The sequence below is a fragment of the Mastomys coucha genome, unplaced genomic scaffold (genome assembly GCF_008632895.1).
Source record: "Mastomys coucha isolate ucsf_1 unplaced genomic scaffold, UCSF_Mcou_1 pScaffold14, whole genome shotgun sequence".
Lineage (NCBI taxonomy): Eukaryota > Metazoa > Chordata > Mammalia > Rodentia > Muridae > Mastomys > Mastomys coucha.
Window position 1 is genome coordinate 78,887,887 of NW_022196896.1, and position 6,001 is coordinate 78,893,887.

The window sequence follows — 6,001 nt, forward strand, 5'->3', positions numbered from 1 at the left end:
AACAACAGAGATTAAAAAATAAAATACTACTCTACTAATGCAGCATAAACCTGTGCCATTTCTTTAAAGAAGATTATAAATATGGTATTTTAAAATACGAACCACCCTCTGACACAAAGAAAAGAAACCTCTATGGAAAACAAACAGAATAGAAAATTCACATTTCAGTAATGGAACTGATGGTAAGTTGGTAAGAGAATAATGTGGAGCACCAAATATATTATGTGCATAATATTTTACTTCCCTGTGGAAAGAGTACTTGATGGACTGAGATAAATTTCTCTATATTAAGACAAGAATTAGAATCCTATTTATCCTCTAATTAATGAATATTGACCAGACTCCAATTACTGATATGAAGTTTTTGATGGGGGAGGGTTATGACAGAATGCTGTGCAAAGAATTTGTGATGATGTGAGATTGTGAGAATTACTACACAGATGCAGAATAAAGGAAAGGTCTGAAACCATATAAGTTCAACATTGAATCCTGAATGATTCTAACAGCAACACAGAACCACAGAACAAAACCGAGGAATGAAAAGAATAACAGAGACGATGCTCACTACACGAGAGCAAGATGGTTGACACGGAGGCCGGGCCTAATGGCTCCGGAATGAGACCAGGAAATAAACAATCCACTACCCCTGCTAACAACTACCATCGGGCTGGAGGTAGTTCATAATAAAAACTACCCTGCAAGTATTTGTGAGCTCCTTGCTGAAAGAGGCAGGGTTTGAGAGCACCAGGAAAGCACCTGCGGAGCCCTGACAGAGATGCTGCAGAGCTACATGTCAAAAATCAGAAGTGCCAAGTCATACTGCCAACGCACAGCCAGGATCCAGCCCACGCTGTCGGACACCGTGGTCACTCTGGTTGAAATGGGCTTCAATGTTGACACTCTACCTGCTTAAGCAAAATGGTGTCTGAGGATGGTCATCACTGAACCTCTGGTGACCAATCAGCAAGTGACATCCAAAGCTCTCACAGCAGGGCAGAACCAACCCCATCAGTCACGCATCCCCAGCCATTTTCCTGAGTTTCAGGATACCCATACCTACACCAAAGCTCCAACATACCATGAGCCAGTGTCTGACTACCAGGTCCTTCCGGAGAAGGCTTCACCTCAAAGGGGAGACGTGGAGTGAGCACTCAACTGCTCGCTACTGGCCAAGACAGGCGAGAGACCCAGAGTCTTTCCAAGAATGATGTCAATACTTTCCCTTTGATTGCTGCCAGATTTTCACCATCCCCTACCTCACAGCCTTGCTTCTCTCTAAGCTGGAGATAAAACAGATGGAAGAGACCAACTCCTCGGAGCAGGACGAACAGATGCAGAGAGCATTGTTTTTCATATCAGCACCAACTGACTATTGAACGCTTGTCCTGCAGCTGAACACCTCCTTGTCCAGCAGCAGGAATAGGAAAAGAACATCATCGATAACCGCTATCTTGGGCCAGTGAAGAAGCCCAAGAAGGAAGAAGTGACCAGAGAAGGAAGTTGCCCGATAAAGGTGAGAACACTGCTTTCCTGGGGGAGTGAAATCAAAGAGGGAAGAGGAGGGTAGCGTCCTTCTGGCCTTGTCCAGGCTATGCCATTTAAGTAGCAACTTTGTCTGAAGACAGACTGTTGTGTTTGAATGTGGGTGGAGGAAACCATGTAATAAAGAACTGCTCCGTCCTCTTGGTCATACTGTTGCAACTGTGCTGGGGACTGCTGGGGACGCCATTGATCAACCATGGGCCTTGATTCTTTTGGAACCTGGATGGCCAGGGAAGAGGCAGAAGAAGGCCTGTGCCCTGCCAAGAAGAGGCAGAAGAAGGTTCTGTGCCCTGCCAAGAAGAAGGCCAAGTGTGTTGTCCAGACATCTTGGACCCCTCGCACAGACTGTACAACCCCAAAAAGGTCTGACTTCTCACCTGGGCTCCAAGATCCCTGCTGAGTGGATGGAAAGTGACTTTGTATCTCATCCTGTTGGAAACAGGCCCACAGCTCATCTTTGATCTGCGGCTGCCAGGAGCTAGGACCACAAGGTGTCGATATCAATGACAATGAACACGGAGTAGCCTGGATCTCTGACCAGCATCTGACTACTGGGAGTTGGAACATCCTTCTGGAAAAGCTGGTCTGACCAGAGGCTGGGATATAGTTATCCGGTGACTTAAAAAGGAGCCAAGGATGTAAAGCACAATGAAGAGGACTTAGCAGGACGGAGAGGACTAAGCTTAGCTGAGAAATCCAGCTGTAGTTGAAAGCTACATGCCCACCTACTGGAAGGAGGCGGCTGAGAGGACGCTGCTGAGCCAAGTTAGAATCTGCCCACCTCTACTACCCTGTAGAGAAGACACCACCCCACGCTGTCCCAACTAATCATGAACTAATCGTGCCTCCAAGGAAGGATGGCAGGGACACGTGGAAATTGACATAACATGGATAAGTTTGTTCCTTGGGTTGGGATGGCTCCTCCATCCTGGAGGCTGCGGCTGCTTCTTCTGTTCCTTCAGTCTTGCTTGCTCTTTCTCTCTCCACAACCTCAGGTTTCAGAGACAGGCTGTTTCTGTAGCCCAAGCTATCCCAGAACTCAGCGTGCATCCCAGGCTCAGTGTCTTCTGCCACCTGCCGCCAGTACACGTGTAGACCTGTAGACTGCCATGTTTGGCTTCCAGTCAGCTGATAGAGACTCCACCTTCCCTGCTGATCTCTAGGTCTGTGGTCCCCTTGCCTGGAGGGAAAGAGCTCTGTGTCTGGAATCGAAGGACAAGAAATGGTGAGAAAATGAGCTTTCTCAGCTAGGGACCAAACAGGAATATTTTCATCATGACTCAGAACTTTCAGGTCAGAACAGGAAGACTGACTTGTGTAGCTCCTGAGAGCTTGCGTCAGTCAGTTGAGGTCCAGTCAAGATCAGACAGGAGGTATCAGACCTTGCTGTTCCAATGTGTCTAGTGAACACATCTGTAATTCCTACACCATTCTCACTATCGGAGGCCAACCACTGTTAAGAATATTGTGCGGGGGTGGAGGGGAGAGGGGCTCGTTCCCATGACCTCAGAGCTGCACTGCTGTCTTTTTCTAGGAAAAGAGCTGCTCAAACATGGACCATAGTGGTATTGTATTAAAGCATATAATATTCCATGTGTGTATATATATTTATATATTTCTATTTTTATAATTTTACAATTGGGTCTTATTGGAAGGAGTAATAAAGTGATTTATGAAAGGCCTGTAATCAAAATTCATAATAAAAACCTTGTAAATGAATCAAAAAAATAAGACAACTCAAAAATAATATCAGAAGGAAAAATTAATTAGAAGTGAATATGTCAAGAAACCAATAAGATGTCAAAGGGATGCTGATTTCAGCTCTTACCTTTTTAAACTAATTAAAATCAAACAATAAATTGCTACATGTGAGTTTAAACTAAGGAACAGCACAATACACATGCATGTCATGTTAAATGAAGGGCTAGGAGATATAGCTGCACAAGAATAGAAGGCATTTCTTGAGATAGATTCAAGGCAAGCATGTCGACATCAAACGAAGCAAAGAAAAAGCTCAACATTTGTCACGGCTTGGAAGAGTTCACATGTTTGCTTTGCAGAGTGCTATCATGTGGCCCCATGGAATAGCAGTGTGGAAGCCAGGGAAGACCAACCCAATGAGAACAAGTAAAGGCTATTTATCAATGCGTGTTAGAGCAAGGGTGTCAGCTGCCACACATAGACAGGCACCTAATGGCAGGAATAATAGATATAAGAGCTTTATACTGGAAATGAGAAGAGCGCAGACATGCCCAGAGAAGCTGTGAACACACCAAGTATGAGTAAGGCATTTTCTCAATTGAAAACATCTTTGATAACATTTAGATACTCAGTGGTTGGAAGTAGGCATAAAAAGTTAGGCAAGATGTCAGTTGCTAATTGAACAATAACCGTTTGGGACAACTTGTTACTGAGGTCAATGTTTGAATTCCTGGACAGTTGGTACTGATCGTTGTGTGACTTCCTGCAGGTCTAAGAAGGCCGAGTAGTTTCTCACTCTGGGTATTGTAGATAGGAGATTGATTTCCAGCACAGGTTGCTGCAAGTTATGATTTCTATTTTTATACATGCTCTGGTCATGTGTTGTGGGAAATATTAAAAATGAGCCAGCAAGTTCAGCTCTAGTGCCAGTACTAGTGGGTCACAACGCTATGCCCTAGCAGGGCCCTGCTGGCTCTGTCCCACATTCCAGTAACCAAATTGAACCACCAACCCTTTCAGTTATATATCACAGTAACAGTAAATTCAAAACTCTATTTTTTAAATATTTTCTTCATTTACATTTCAAATGTTTTCCCCTTTCCTGGTTTCCTCTCTGAAAACCCCCTATCCGAACCCCCTCCCCCTGCTTGCCAACCCACCCATACCTGCCTCCCTGTCCCAACATTCACATACACTGGGGTATTGAGTCTTCACAGGACAAAGGGACTCTCCTCCCATTGATGTCCAACAAGGCTAGCCTCTGCTACATATGCAGCTGGAGCCATGGATCCTTCCATGTGTACTCTTTGATTGGTGGTTTGGTCCCTGAGAGCTCCGAGGGTACTGCTTGGTTTATATTGTTGTTCCTCCTATGGGACTACAAACCCCTACAGCTCCTTGGGCCCTTTCTTGAACTCCTCCATTGGGGAACCCATGCACCAGTCCAATGGTTGGCTGATAGCATCTAACTCTGTATGGAGAGCCTCTCAGGAGACAGCTATATTAGGCTCCTGTCAGCAAGCACTTGTTGGCATCCCCAATAGTGTCTGGGTTTGGTAACTGTATATGGGATAGATCCCTAGGTGGGGCAGTCTCTGGATGGCCTTTCACTTCAGTCTCTGTTCAACACTTTGTTTCTGTATTTCATCCCATTGGTATTTTGTTCCCCCTTCTAAGAAGGACTGTAGTATTCACACTTTGGTCTTTCTTCTTCTTCAGCTTCGTGTGATCTGTGAATTGTAGCTTAGGTATTCTGAGCATTTGGGCTAATATCCACTTATCAGTGAGTGCATACCAAGTGTGTTCTTTTGGGATTGGTTTACCTCAGGATGCTATTTTCTAGTTCTATCCATTTGCCTAAGAATTTCATGAATTCGGGTTATAGTTAATCAATCAGATTTATGTATATGTATTTAAGAAGCCAATAAAATAATTCCAAAGCCAATGGATAACGATAAAAGCTTTATCCCATTTATTTTAAACTTATGATATCATAACTACCTGTGGATGGTTAAAGCCATACTGGTTCACATCCACCTCCATTCTCCTTCTCCCCTTCTCTCTCCTGAGGTGCCATCTCTCCAACCCTTAGCTCCACCTCCCTTTTCCCTGTCCAATCACAGGCCTCCTCTGCACTAATGTAATTGGATAGGGAAAATCCTGCAACAGTGATGTTCCGTTTTTGAAGTGTCTCTTACTGAAATTGTTTCCAATGATATATATATATATATATATATATATATATAAAATCTTTACTTACCATGTACCACAGTGTAGGAAATCTTACATTAGTGTGCACCAGCTTTTCTTGAAAACAGTTCTCAATTATACTTCTAATACTTTCCTTCATAGTTTCATCTGAACATAATCTACCACAAGTCATGAGTGCCTGTCCAGGTATCAATAAAATGATGGGGCAATTAGTAAGGACCACCTAATTTTATATGAGAAAAATATTTTTCATTAGGTACTTCAAAAGACACTTTTCTTATGAAATAGTTCTGTAAGTCATATGTGTGCAGCAATGTCTAAAGGAGTCCTGATTGTTGCTTGGCAGCTGGCATAAGCTTCCTGATATGAAACTCCACTAGGAATATCTGTGATGTTAAAGCTTGTATAATCCAATATTCCTCTACTCTCAGAACCTTTTTACAGTACTATACATGTAAATGAGTAGTTCTGTGCAGTGTCTCAATAGAAAATACAAGAACATTCCTCTAGTTCCTTCCCAGAATATAAAATGCATAAGACAGAAATG

The 6,001-nt window shown here is 43.4% G+C and overlaps 1 pseudogene; it reads left to right on the top strand.

Annotated features, from left to right (window-relative positions):
* The first annotated feature begins 579 nt into the window (after positions 1-579).
* Positions 580-2,003, top strand: LOC116089437 (annotated as a pseudogene).
* The last annotated feature ends 3,998 nt before the right edge of the window (positions 2,004-6,001 follow it).